Consider the following 15,304-nt stretch of genomic DNA (forward strand, 5'->3'; position numbering starts at 1 on the left):
GCCTACCCCTTAAGCCTTATCCTGAGTGTCCTGCCACCACATCCCTAAAGTAAATTAGGTATGGCATCAATCCTGTAACTTCAGGCATCATTTGAGTCCTTGCCATCCACAGAATGACTATTTACTCATGAATGGACAGTACTCTAGCATTCAATCAAAAATGCTTAACTTTTGTCACTTAATTTGTGAATACAGATTACAAAAACTTTTATATATATATATATGTATATACATATAGAAAACTGTTGAGATTAAATGTGTAGCTGAAATGGTCTATCCAAAAGTTTGGATTGTTAAAATCAACTTTATATCATATTTTGCAATATTCATTCAGGTGAATTACATAAAAAATTCTATTTAGTGCATTGTTACTAAAATATTTTTGAAAAATCAATAGCAATTCTTATAATGGTCTCTCTGGTCATTATCAAGCTATTCAAATATATTTTCATAGCATTTGTTAGAGTCATTCTTTAGCAGCTTTTATACCATGGTTTAACTCTACTATATTGGTACAAATGAAATTCTATTTCTTTTTGATGTTTGTGGTTATTTAAAATCCATAATCAGGCAAAGGGGAAAATGGGGTGGTCCTTAGCACTCTGATCCCTAGAATGAATTGTATCTTTTTACTGTAGGCATAAAAATAAATACCAAAAATGCCAGCTATCTCAGCTATATTAACCAGTGTTCGCTATTAAGGGGCTGAACTTGTTGGATGTTACTCATAGCAGTTTTAGGTGTAAACTTGCTTATCAATGCTCTTTGAAATTCTAATTTGTTTAAAAGACTGATGCTGTTAATATCCATTCGATTTTTTCATATGGAAATATTCTGGCTCAGAGGCTGCCAATATACAATTCCACATCCTACTTGAGCAGTGATTATACTATAGATAAAAAGGTGGTATAAGAGAGGCAGGTATACACATAAATTCATAATCACTAGTATCTTTGTTAATAACAACTAATTCTAGAACATCGAAATAAAATATCTCCTGACACATTGCAAATATCTATGAGTTTAGGAAAAAAAAGAAAGAAAAGAACAATTTGATTGGTTCAGTGGAAATGAATCAGGAACATATGCCTTGGATTTCTCAGTACGGGAACATGGCTGGCAAAATTCATTTAAACTATGCGGAACCCATAGTGCTTGAAAATGAGCTTGACAGACTGAAAATATATCTGTGCTATCCTATGAGCAATGCAAATAACTCTTGAATTAAGCCCAGATTTTTTTCCAACAGGCCATGAAACCTAACTGTATAATAACAGCTTGCATTTCCATAGCTCTGTTTTTCTGCCTCAACGATCCTGAAATACCGTGAGTGATGCATCCATTTTTCCTCTTTTCACTTACAGCAGAATGTTTCAGTGGGACAGAACACACACACACACACACACACACACACACTCGCTCTTTCTCTATATGTATATATGTATATGTATACACACACACATATATATACATACACACACACACACACACACACACACACACACACTGATGTTTTCTGGAGTTCAAAAGAAGAAAAACAGCCACCATCAATTAAAAGCTTACTGTGAAAAAAATGCAGTTGCAGGGCACTCTAAAAGCATTCATGCATGTAATACTCTCAACAAATACAGAAAATGGGTTGTCTTGTCAATCTCTATTTTAAAGTTGTGAAAATTGAGGTTTATAAGTAACTTGGCAAGTTAGAAATTGACAGAACTCCAGTCTGACTTACTACTTAGCTAGTAATTGTAATCACTATGTTCCACTTAGCATTACCAAAATACGACAGTTAAGTCTGAATTTCAGATAAATGATTAATATTTTAGAATGGATATGATCTATGCAATATTTAATGTCATGTTTATACTAAAAATAGTAATTTAATAATTTTTTAGTATAAAAATGTGCCATATATTATTTAGGATATATTAATACTTAAAAGTATTTGTTATTGACCTACAATTCAAATTAACTGGGTGTTCCATGTTTTAATTTGCTAAATCTGGAAATCCAACTTCTATTGCTACCTTAAATTAGATAAATGAGACAAGAGATGGAGTTTGTGGATTAGAGAAGTATGTCTCTCTACAAAGGAAAACAACATCTGAAATAAGGCTACAAGTAGCAGAAACTTTTCACCAACCAGTTTTTGGGCTCAGAAAGGATACGCATGCCACTACAGTTTGCAAACAAACAAACAAACAAAACACAACCAGTTTTAAAAAACATTACTCAACTCCTGGTTTCCTAAAAGCCCCTTCCTATTTTCAACAGTATTGTGAGACAATTAATTATTCTTAGAAGGAACACAGTTGATAGCTATTTTAGATAGATATTTTTTATTTGGGGAACTTATTAGAGAGAGCATGAGGTCACTGTCCACCTGAGTAGGAGAGGAGAAAGGCAAACACTGAGGAGGCAAAGAAACCCAATATGTGCATTATGGGTACCACAGAGGAGCATGCTGTCTAGAGAGGGGTCCAAAGACTAGGAGTCAATAGTCTTTGTGAGTCTCTTACCCTCTATCTTGTTTAGTGTTATAGTCTCAGTTCCCAGCACAGTGCTTGGCAGTGTTGGTACCGGATAATTGTTTGTGGAATAAATGAATAAACGGATTTTCTCATCTGTAAACATCAAAGAATGTAACCAACTCAGGCAGAACTGCAATGTTTCAAACCAGGTCTATTATTTTTGCAGATTTGTCTCTGGGGTTACCTTAACAGAATGGCTCCTGAAGGCAGGCAGGGAAATCCTGGCACAACTCTCCTACTTCAGCCAGAGCACCTCCCAGTCTAACTCTTTAATGCATTGAGGTGCAAATGAGATTTCACTTAGAAATAGTTCCATTGTAAAAATTAAATAGTTATAATAATATGTTTAAAATTTAGGAAAAAAATCTCATTTCTCAGGTTTTTTTTTTTTTTTCTCTCTCTCTACCCATGGTCTATTCTCCAAAGCAAAATGATCTTACATACTTGCTCAAAGCCCACAGGTGAGGACTGAGAAGACATAATCTACAAGACAGCAGAGTGAAGATGAACCCTCAAAAGGACTTCTCACCCCGGTCTCCAGTTTTCCCAAATGATTTGTCTCAGTAACCTGAAGTCTTGCCTGAAGAGATAATTACTTGGCAAATTAACAATACAAAAAATGAGGGAAAAAATCATGCACAATCTCTCCAGCAGTTTGTCATATTGAAAATGCAGCATAATTGATTCTATTAATGCACCAAGGGAATACAAAACTATAATCAGTTTTTCTGTCATGTTTATATCTATAGTGATGGAAGTCTAATTGCATAATTTATCATTATGAAATAACTGTACAGATTACAGGTATGCGTAGTAAACAGCTGGATGCTGTTACTAGCTTTTGTATAAATAATTGTAGGCCCTTTTGATTCAGTACACAAATCAGTCTGGAAAAACCTCAATTTTGACCATGTTCAACTATATTATAGTTGTCATGTTAACTGTTTCAATAACTATGTATGTCACTAGCTCAAGCTCTGGTCATCTCAGAGGGCATGTTACAGGAGGGTGACCTAAAAAACGCCCTCAAGCCATGCTCCGGTCTGCACAATAGCCTTCAATGGCTTCCCGTTAGCACAGAAGAAATTCAAATTGCTCAAGGTCCTTATCTCCAGCCCCTGCTCTTTAGGACCTACCATGCACCCATTATATCAGAGCTATATCAGATTACTTGCCACTCCTTGAAAGCTCAATCTTCTTTATCTTTTCTGGTCCTTTGTTCATTTTTCTAAATCCTATGGTTTTATATATGGATTAAAATGTTTTTAAATAAAAACAATTCGGACATCAGGCATGCTTCTAGGCACATGTCTGTTATTAAAGTAAAGCGGCAAGCTTCAGAGAAAACAAAATAGATAACACCTATCTCTATTTCTCCTGTTAAGCACAAATAAAAATGCTGAACATTATAAGACAAACATAAGACGACTCTGAAAACAGGGCAGATGGTGGCAGACTGGATAGGGAACTGTGCCCTGAATGATGACATGGGCACGAGTTTCCTGGGTTTTCTTTTTTTGCATCATACAACCCAGACTAAGTGCTGGTGAAGCCAGCTAACTGGAAATACCGAAAGGCACAAACAAGCCAAGTAACATCAAAAGACTTTCTCCAGTCAAAGCAGAGTGTTCAGGCAAAACCAGAAAATGTTTAGCCAATAATGGCACTCCTGCAGCCACTCTGACTCCTCACTTCCATGTTGTAACAAAGAGTGCCAGCCTCCCCCAACCCGCCAGGGTGCTGTCTGAGAAGGCCAAATGAGGAACTGAAACTTTTATCCCTGCTGGGCAGTAACAAGCTCCAATCCCTATCAGTATCAGAGTAAATCATATGGGGGAACCTGGACTTCCACCCAAACCCAGTAAGGAAGCACACCTTCTCTCCTTCCATAGCTTCTCTCCCTCCATACCTTCTCTCCTTCCAGGTGGTGTATCAGGAATGTCACAGGGGATGTCATTACAGAGACTGTAAACATAAAAAGGAGAATAAGGGGACACTATGAACAATTCTACACTTACACATTTGACAACTTAGATGAAATAGATCAATTCCTTGAAGCTATCACAACACATTCAATGTAAAACAGAGAATTTGAATAGCCCAATAACTATTAAGGAAATTAAATTCACAATTTAGAAACTCCCCATGAAGGAATCTTCAGCCCCAGATGCTTTTGCTGAAGGATTTAACCAAATGATTAAAAAGAAATAACACCAATTCCACACAATCCCTTCTAGAGCAAAGAAGAGGAGGAGGAGGAAATACTTTCCAATTCTTTTATAAAGCTAGGATCCCTCTGATTGCTGATACTAAATCAGAAAAAGTACAAAAAAGAAAACTATAGACCGATACCCATCATGACATGGACACAAAAATCCTTAACCAAATATTAGCAAAAGAGTTTAGCAATAGGCCAGGCCGGTGGCTCACGCTTGTAATCCCAGCATTTGGGAGGCCAAGTTGGGTGGATCACTTGAGTTTAGGAGTTTGAGACCAGCCTGGGCAACGTGATGAAACCCTGTCTCTATCAAAAATACAAAAAATTAGCTGGGCATGGTGGCGTGTGCCTGTGGTCACAGCTACTCAAGAGGCTGAGGTAAGAGGATTGCTTGAACCTGCGAGGCAGAGGTTGCAGTGATTTGTGATCACGCCACTGCACACCAATTCACATCGATTGAGACCCCTCCTCAAAAAAAATAATTTAGCAATATATGGAAATAATTATAAATCATAACCAAGTGGAATTTATTTCTTGGATACAAGTCTGGTTCAATATTCAAAGATATGCCAATATAATCCAACATAGACCTAGGTTAGAGAGGAAAATAGGTAACATAGGCCGGGCATGGTGGCTCACGCCTATAATCTCAGCACTTTAAGAGGCTGAGGCAGGTGGGTCACTTGAGGTCAGGAGTTCGAGACCAGCCTGGACAACATGGTGAAACCCCATCTCTACTAATAATACAAAAAATTAGCCGGGCATGGTGGCATATACCTGTAATCTCAGCTACTTGGGAGGCTGAGGTTGGAGGATTGTTTGAACCCAGGAGGCAAAGATTGCAGCTAGCCGAGATCGCGGCACTGCACTCCAGCCTGGATGACAGTCAGACTCCGTCTCAAAATAAAAAAGGATAACATAGCAATTTATGCAGGACCCATTGTCAGAAGCTCTCAGAAATGTAGGAATAGAAGGAAATTTCCTCAACTTGATAAAGAGCATCTAAACACACACACACACACCCCCATCCACCCATACACACATACCACAGCTAACATTAAACTTAGTGGTAAAACACTGAATGCTTTTCCTCTAAGATTGGGGTACAAGACAAAGATATCTGCTCTCACCACTCTAATTTAGCACAGTGCTGGAATTTCTGGCCAGTGTGATAGGCAAGTAAAGAAAATAAAGGGTGTACAGTTCAGAAAGGAAAAAATAAAACACATTTGGAGATCACAAGACTACTACAAAGAATATTCCAAGAATCCACACACAAAAAAAGAAAACACCTAGAATACAAAAGTTGGTTCAGCAAGGCCATAAGATACAGCATAAACATACAAAAATTAACTGAATATCTATATCTCAGCAATGGGCATATGATATCAAAATTAAAAATAAAATGATGTATAATAGCTCAAAAGAAAAAAATAAAATACTTAGATGTAAATCTAACAAAACATGTATAGGATTTGTATGCTGAAAACTAAAATCACTAATGAAAGAAGTCAAAACATACCTAAATAAATACAGAAACATATTGAGTTAATGCATTAGAAGACTCAATATAGAAAAGATGTCAATTCTAGGTAAATTGAAATAGAGGTTTAATGTAATTCCTATCAAAACCCCAGTAAGGGTTTTTATAGATATACGCAACATTAAACAAAAACATATATGAAAATGCAAAGGAACTCAAATGGATAGTAGCATTTTGAGAAGAAAAAGTAGAAATGATCAGTTTATTTGATCTAAAGATTTAATATATAACTTCAGAAGTTAAGACTGAATAGTATTGGTGGAGATACAGATATATACATCAATATGAATGGATAATTCAGAAGAAGATGCACACAAATATGCCCAATTTTTGACAAAAGTACAGATACAATTTGGTGGAGGTAAAAGAGCCTTTTTAACAAATGGTAAAGGAAAAATTGGACATCCATAGCCCAGGAAAAAAAGAAAAACACTATCGTAATCTAAACCTTACACATTATAATAATGAACTCAAAACTGATAACAGACTTAAACACAAAAATAAAGCTATAAAACTTTTAGAAGGAAAAACAAAATCTTCAGGATCTATTGCTAGGCAAACAGTTTTTAGATTTGACACCAAAAGCATCATTCATAAAAGGAAAACTTGAGGAACTGAACTTCATTAATATTAACATCTTTTGCTTTGTGAATGACTGTTAAGAGATGAAAAAAAACAAGCTACAGAGTGGGAGAAAACATTTACAAAATCCATATCTGGCAAATGACTAGTATCTATAACATGTAAAGAACTCTTGAACTGTAACACTAAAAAGTCAAACAATTAAACTAGAAAATGCAGAAAAATCAGGAATAGACATTTCATGGAAGAGAATAAAAACAGATGACAAATAAACATGTGAGAAAGCTGTTCAATATCATTAGCCACGAGAGAAAGGCAAAATAATACCACAATGAGATGTCACTACAGACCTAGGAGGATGACTAAAATAAAAAATATAGTGAAACTACAAAATTCTTGTGAGAATCTGGGCAAACTTCACCACTTTGTCACCTTACTAATGGAACATAAAAGGGTACAGCCACCAAGAAAACAGTGTGCCAGTTTCTTAAAAGACAAAACATGTAACTGCCATATAATCCAGCAATGCAGTCCTGGACATTATCCCAGAGAAGTTAAAATGCATGTTCACATAAAAATGTGCACAAAAATGTTTACAGTAGCTTTATCATAATTATCTCGAACTGGAAACAAACCAGATGCCTTTCAAGAGGTAAATGGTTATCCAAACTGTGGCATATCCATCCTGTGGAATGCTACCGAGCTAAAATAAATCAATCAAAAGGGACTTATTGATCTACTGATTCACGTGACAACCTAGATGAATTTTTAGAGATTTTTTTTTCTGACTGAAAAAGTTAGTCCTAAAAGATTTCATAATATATGGTTCAATTTGTATTACATTCTTATGACAAAATTATTGAAATGGAGCACAGATTATTAGTATTCAGGGGTTAAGGAAAAGGTAGGAGATGGGAAGCAATTGAGAAACAGGTTATAAAAGGGCAAAATAATCCTTTAGATAATGGTAATGTTCTGTATCTTGACTGTATCAATGTCAATATCCAGGTTGTGATAAAGTATTATAGTTTCACAAGATTACTCAGTTACCACTGGGGTAAACAGTAGGTAATCAATGATTATTTCAAAACAAAAATTTAAAAATCCATTACCATGGAGGAGGCAGGGGTGTTTCTAGAGGGAAGTAAATGAATTCCACATCAAACAATAGACTGTTGGTATGTTTGAAGGAAACTACAGCAGAGCTCCTATCCTATCAATTATGAGATGCTGTTAAATGGCACCTTCGGGTGGCAACAACACTCATATGCAATTTTTTTTTCCTGTATTCGTCTTATTCTCTTTAGTGTCCCTCTCTTTCCTATCACCTTCCCCCACTTCTCTAAGGCCCTCAATACTCCTTATAAAAAAAGATAATTAACAGAATTGATCTAAGCAACTCCCTAAAGTGAGGACAACTCCCTAAAGTGAGATAAATGTTGACGCCATTTCATATAAAAGGAAATATCACCAGAAATAGAGAGAAGACCTGGGCTCTAATTCCAGCTTGATACTTCCTTGGAGAGTCATTTTGAGTGAATGATTGGACATCAGTTCCCCTCTCCAGAACATGATTAGATTCCCTGTGTGTTCTGTCTCATAGTGTGTTGATTATGAGAATAAATGAAATAACGGAAATCAAGGGGTTTTGTAAAGGACAGGGTGCTGCGCATATGCTGACATTGTTATTATTTCAACTTGAGGGCATCTCTTTATATGAGAAGGCAAAAGTGCAAGTCAACCTTCACTGGCTGAATTTTCAGGAAGAGTCACAATTGACAGAGGGGATTTTTTCTTTTTTGTATAACCACCACCCAATTTGCCTACTTTCAAGACTATTCTTTGATAAATTCCTAGTACAATAGTACAATTGCCATCATAGGCACAGGCATGATCAGAAATGGCAGTTTGAAAGAATATTGCACCATTATCCTCAGGAGATCTCACAGTGTGCTGCACAGAGAGTCCTCAAAATATGTTAATTTGAACTGAATAATACTTACGAGGGCTACCTGATGACTGTGACAATCAACAATATAACCAATATCTTGGTGGGAGGTTAAAACTATGAAGAGGGAACTCTGCTTGGCATGCAAAAATCCAAAGCAACTAATATTCTTAGGAGGTCGCTCCTTATCCAGGTACTAGGCAGAGTAGACTCTGCCTCCTACTCAAGATCCTAGATAATCTGTTTGTTTCCTGTCTGTCATCTGGGCAAACCTCCATAACCTAAACCAGGTATGGTGAATTCAAGGCATGTGTGCTGCTGTACTCTGCTCCCACATCCAGGGACAGTGTTGCTAATTGAGTGCCACTCTTTGAGGTCAATCATAGCTGCCACTCAAGAAGAAATCCACTGGCCAGCGCTTGTTAATATGCTCTTTGCCAAAAAGTCTTTTAATAAACACCTCCGTTTGTATAGTGTGATGTAGTGCCTATTACGTATAAGGCAGTAGCGGGGGCAGCTGTTGATTTTAAGGGGCTTAGAGTCAACCAGAAGAGAAAATTTGGGCACAGATAACTTTTCCTTGGGGTGGACATGGTGACAGTGCCAGAACAAAGACACAAGTATCAAAGCAAGTCTAGAAAGTGAGACATTTACTATTAGCATCTAGGAAGACTTCATGATAATGTGGCAAAAGTGTTGCTTGGTCTCTAGGTTGGGGAGGACTTAGATTTCCAGACATGATAGAAAGAGCATTCTATTCAGAAAGCAAATGCAATAAATGTAGGGAAGCCAAAGGTATGTATAGGGAACACTGGATACTTACATTTGATGCATAGGATGTATTGAGGGAAATGGGGGAATGAACAAAAAGGAAATTTAACAGGAAAATTGGGGCTAAATCTTAAAGACTCTGGATCAAATGAGGTGAAAATACCTGTGCTTCCCAAAACACCCAGATAGGGCAGACTTTTTCCTAAACACATCAATTTTAAAACCAGAAGAGATGTCAAAGAAATCCTCTACTTTTTATACAATACAGTATTATTTCATTTCACAGGTGAGAAAACTGAGAACCCAAGAGGCTTAGTATTTGGGTCAAATCCAGAACCAGGGTAGAATGTAGGGGCCCTGCCACTTAGTGAGCAGTGTGTTCTTTCCTGGTTTTTAGTTGTCTGTCCCGTAAGGCACAGGGATAAATGATAAAGATTGCTTGAATCACACCCCCTCCCATCTCTTCATTGGTGCTGAGTTTTCCTCATCAGAAGTCACCTCCTTGTTGAGGCTTTCTCTGCCCATACTCTCTGAAGTAGCCCTCTCATCCCTTTCCATCTCATCAGTCTGATTTTCCTCACAGCATACGTCACTCTTTGAAATTACTTTCTTCATTTATCTATTTTTATAAATTTGTCTTCTTTTTTCAGTAGGCAAGCTTTATTCTTTTTGCTTTCCCCAGAACTCTATCTTCTATTATTTCAAACCTAGGAATAATTTCAAACCTAGGAAAAAGAGAATAAGATGAGCCAGAAGGATGAGATGGAGAGAGAGAGGAAATTTACAAGGAAGTCAATGCAGTTTACAAGGAAGTCAATACTGTTCATTCAACAAACTCTGAGCACCTGCCTTTTGTGCAGCTCTGTGCCAGGCAATAACGAGAGGGATACCAGAACGAGAATTAGGCATGCTACAGTCCCCATCCTCAAAGAGGTTGTAGGCTAGAAGGAAAGCCAAAATTCCTCCACTTCATATCCAGATTTTTTAAAAATATTACAACTAAGGTTAGTCTAAATGAAGAGAAATCTGAGTAACTATGGGATCATATAAGACTCAATCTTATCAGAGAAGGCTTCACTGAAGAAACGATGTTTAAGCTGAAGACCTCGAGGAAGTTATGAGTAAATGTGGTTGAAGAGAGGAGGAATACCCTGGGTGGAGAGAACAGCAATTCATCAGCCAAGTGTCACATGCCTAGGTCTCCTACTGATAATGGTGGTCTCCAAGTGATGGTGGTCTCCAGGCAGCCACATGCCTGTCTTTCTGGAACACTGTCATCCTAGCAGGGCTCCTGGCCACGTGAGGAATAGGTGGTGTGACAGGATCAGTGGTACCAATTAATTATCATTCTTTGTGCTCGAATCATTATTAGTCTCAGAATAAACACTGAATAGCTAATGAAATTTTATCTGTCTGCAGCAGCATTTTAATTTGCATGCTTTATGACACTAATATTTGTACAGTAGCCAGTAGTTAGTTTTCAAAGCCAGCCTTTCTCACCATTTATCTAATGAAGTGAGAGAGGAAATTAAGTAGTTTTCCTCCCCTCTCCCTGCTGAGGATTTCTCCTTCCTCTGGGCATTTCTGTATTTCCTTTCACATTTCCATGACTTCACTTGCTTATTAATTTAACATTTGCTGAGTCCACTATGGGCAAGGTACATGGTAGAAGCTGTGGGGAATTCTAGCTCTCAGGAAATAAATGTACTCAGAGACTCATCAGTCTTTTTTCTTTTACATTGAAGAAAAGAATCATCCTCTATTTGCAGTTCACTGAACACGCTGTTGTTTCAGGCCTTCACGTGTTAGTCTTGTTACTCTCTTTGCCTAGAATTTTCTTCTTCCTTTATAGGCCTTACACTCTTTAAAATTTAGCTAAATTCAAGTGCTCTTTTGAAGCCACAAATCTCTCAGGATTATTTTGATTGCAACTGACAGAAACCCTGATTTTAAATAGCTCATATTTAAAAAGGAAATGTGTTGTCTTATGTAGCCAAGCAGTCTTGCAGGATACCTGGCTTCAATTATAGCTTATTTCAGGCAAACTAATGTCACCAGCAACCAGATCTTTTTATTTTTTTTTGCATATTTTATTATGTACAAACTCCCGCCCTTGTAAATTTCTGGTTTCACATCTCATGGGGGAAAACAAGAGTGCTTTCCCAGCAATCTCAAGGAAAAGTTTTCATTTCTCACTGGCCTGAACTGCATCTCGTGATCTTCCTTGGACCTCCTACTGTTCTCACATGAGTGCAGGGCTCTGATTAGGCCGGCTTAAGTCATGAGGTAGTCTTCTTGACCCATGGCTGTTTCTTAAATACGTTTTTCATTCCTATCATGAAATCCTCCCTTTCTTTAGCCCTGGAATTACTCATAAAACTGTATTTTCTACATGTTTGGGAATTGCTTGTAGCAGATGAGGTGGAGAAAGAGACAGGGGCATGGTGACAGAGATGATAAAGGCTGTAACTGACCTACTTGTAAAGATGTTAATAATAAATATTCATTTGTTGGTGGCTTTCTATACTCAAAGTATCACAGGGGGCATATCAAAGTAGAGGTTAAACAGGAAGATATGGCCTACACCCAAGAAACTGGATGGCAGTATTATCAAATATTAGTATGAAAATAGTATCATTAATATACATTTATTATATACTAAATATCATTCTGTGGGTTTTACTAACATTTTTTATTTAAACAATGCAATAACATACACATTTACATATGGGTAAAGAGAGATTTGAAGTAATTGGCTTGGTCATACAACAAATTCCTGTATCAAAATTTGAATCCACTATAAGAGATGAGTAGTGCAAAAAACTCAGAAGTTATTGCCTTCACAGGGCAATACAGCTACAGTAGGAAGACATTATTTAAATAATGTATAAAAAGATCAAATTACACTGTGAAAGAGTCACAACGAAGAGGCACAGGGTGCTATAAGAATATATAGCAGAGGGCCTCTGGAACACTAAGTAAAGTTCTTCCAGACAAAACTATATTTGAACTAAGACTTTGGAGATATGACTAGGGTTAAGAAGATGGAAAGAAAAGGGACATTCTAGACAGAGTACACAATGTGTTTAGATGTTTTGAGGAACCAGGAAACACGACATATTTGAGGATTTGAAAGAAGGCCAGAGTGGTTAGGGTACCAAGAAATGTCCTGCTGTATGGATAACCTGGTGTGGAACAAAACTGTAGAGATAGTAGCCAACCTTGCATTTTGGCTAACCTTGCAGGAGTTTGGTAGGCTATAGTATATATTTTGGTCTTTGTCTTAGATTATTCAGAAACAATTTTGAGCATAGGAATGACTTGATTAGATTGCACTGCAGAACAAGAAAGAAGGTAGAAAGAGACCAACTAGGCATTTGTTGGATAGTCAAGACAACAGATTGCAGTGGTGTTAGAAGTAGACATAGAGAAATTGACTGATTCAATACGTGATTAGGGATTAAAATCAGTAGCACTTAGTCATGATATTAATTGTTGGGTTGGATTTGGAAGGGTAGGGTGGGAGAGAGGGAAGTGTCAGGATGAAGTCCAGGTTTGTGTAGTTATCTTACTAGGAACTAAAGATAAAAGGCAGCCGGCATAGTGAAGTGCATACATCAGGTGGGGAAATTGAGGAATGCAGGTAGAATTGGAGGAGAGGCAAGGGTGCCTTCACAGGAAAGACGAAAGCCCACGTGGGGCAGTTTTGGTGAGCAGAAAATTACCAGGAGCCATTTGGTGAGGGGAAACAATGGAAGATAAGATAGGAAAACAGGATAGAAACAGATCAAATAGGATCTCAGAAACCAGAATAAGGTATATATACATAATTCAGTAGCCAGGGAGAACCACCAAAAATTTCAGAGAAGAGGAATGGCATGACCAGCTGAACGTATAAGGAAGACTCTTGTGATGTGGCAACATAAAAAATAATAATTGTACGGCATAGTGAAGGGGCACCGATGAGATCAGAGTGAGGATGAATAATACAGAGGCTGATGCCATGTCTTCAGAGAAAGACAGAAAGGGTCTGAAATGAGATAGTGGAGATGGGGTGGAGAATCAGATCCAAAATCTCAAGTAAGGTGAATGTGCCATTGTGCTGAATACCATCACGTTTAAGAATAACTAAAATATGATTCTCTGCCTCAGGAAAATTACAATTTAGGAAGAAGTGAGATTTAGTTTTATTTGTAGAAGCTCAATGAGTAATATAAAATAGGACAAAACTATAGAATTTCAGAAGACAGAGGGATGGTTCTATTTGAAGGGATATTAAAAACACCTCAGAAAGAGGACTAGAAGAATTCAGAACATTGCTTTTGTTCAGTAGACAGAGAAGAGGGGGAAAGCATTTTCAGAGGTTATGAACTCAAATGTTTTTGTGTCTGGAATGATCTGATTCTGATGTTTCCCTAAGATTCCATTGTCATATGTCTGATTCCTTGGTACAATTTTGCCTCTTTTCAGCCCCTCACTAGTAAGCATCTTCTGCAAATTGCTCTAAAGAGACCTGCAGCCCTTTCCAGAGCAGTTAATGAAGATGGTAATGAGACTGGGCTGAACTGTGGCCCCAGAGAGTCCCCTGTAGACAACTTGACCTTCTTGAGGCCTGTGATGCCACTCGCCGCTACCTTTTGTCAGTTTTCCCATGACATTCTTTGACAGTTTTCAATCCTGATGACAGTGCTCATATCCAAGCCATTTTACAGTTAATCTTGCAGGTAGTCTCTCATCAAACTCTCTCACAGTTTCCTGAGATGCCAACATACAACTAAGAATGCATTTATATCATGTATTATATCAGAAAACCAGTCAAGGATTTCTAATGTTTTTATCGTAATACTAAGTAGCATATCCATTTATATTTGTAGCTATGGATCTGACAGCTTTGTTAGAAAATGAAGTTGTAATTATCAGTGGTTGTTCTAGAATCATAGGATCAAAATATTTTACTATAGGAAGGGGACTAAGAGGTAGTCTGATAATAACTCTCTCATATATGTCCAGCAGTTTTATGGTTTTTAACCATTCTCATTTGCCCCATGAGACACACTGGGCAGGAGTCACCATCACCATTCTGTAGTTGAGGGAATGGTGTCTGAGAAAATTAATGTGACTCACTCAAGGTGACACAGCTAGCAAATGGCACACAAGGCTAAAAACCAATCTTTTGATTCTTACTTTACATATCTTTGTACTTTACTGTGTTGTTATAGAAAGTATGAGGACTGTCAGGGTGTTGTCAAAGTCAAATAATATCAAGGGATAGGGGGATTAGAAAGTAATACCGTTTGATGCACCCAGGTATTATCAAACATGTGAATGATGGAACTGTAGCCAAAAGAGAAGGTATATTCCCAGTCTAACAGCATTAACATAAAACATAGCCCCACTCTTCTGGCCAAATACAGCACACATGTAGACTGGATTTGGCCGACAGAATACCAGGTTATGACCCTAATTTCAACATCTGAGAAAAAAATAACTACCCAGTTTCTGCTCCCTCAATCCCTAGTTTTCAAAATATTTTACCTTTGTGAGAATGTTTGACATTTTTCTTCCCGTACTCCTCTGTCAAGTATTCAAATCCTCAAGTTGTTACATATGCTTTTGATAATCACATTTATATCAGGAACCATATTGTTATCATGATAATTAAGATGGTATATGTACAAAATAAAAGAGAGTCAAAATTACTACTGAGTTCA

General features: G+C 37.3%; 1 long non-coding RNA gene across 1 annotated transcript in view; it reads right to left on the reverse strand.

Annotated features, from left to right (window-relative positions):
* The window catches only part of LOC134761443 (uncharacterized), a 330,423-nt gene that overhangs the window by 179,538 nt on the left and 135,581 nt on the right, over nt 1-15,304 (reverse strand). The window contains exon 3 of the long non-coding RNA XR_010140056.1: nt 4,441-4,496. This is a non-coding gene — a long non-coding RNA (uncharacterized LOC134761443). The remainder of the gene's footprint in view (nt 1-4,440; nt 4,497-15,304) is intronic.

This window comes from Pongo abelii, chromosome 4 (assembly GCF_028885655.2).
Source record: "Pongo abelii isolate AG06213 chromosome 4, NHGRI_mPonAbe1-v2.0_pri, whole genome shotgun sequence".
In the NCBI taxonomy this organism is placed as follows: domain Eukaryota; kingdom Metazoa; phylum Chordata; class Mammalia; order Primates; family Hominidae; genus Pongo; species Pongo abelii.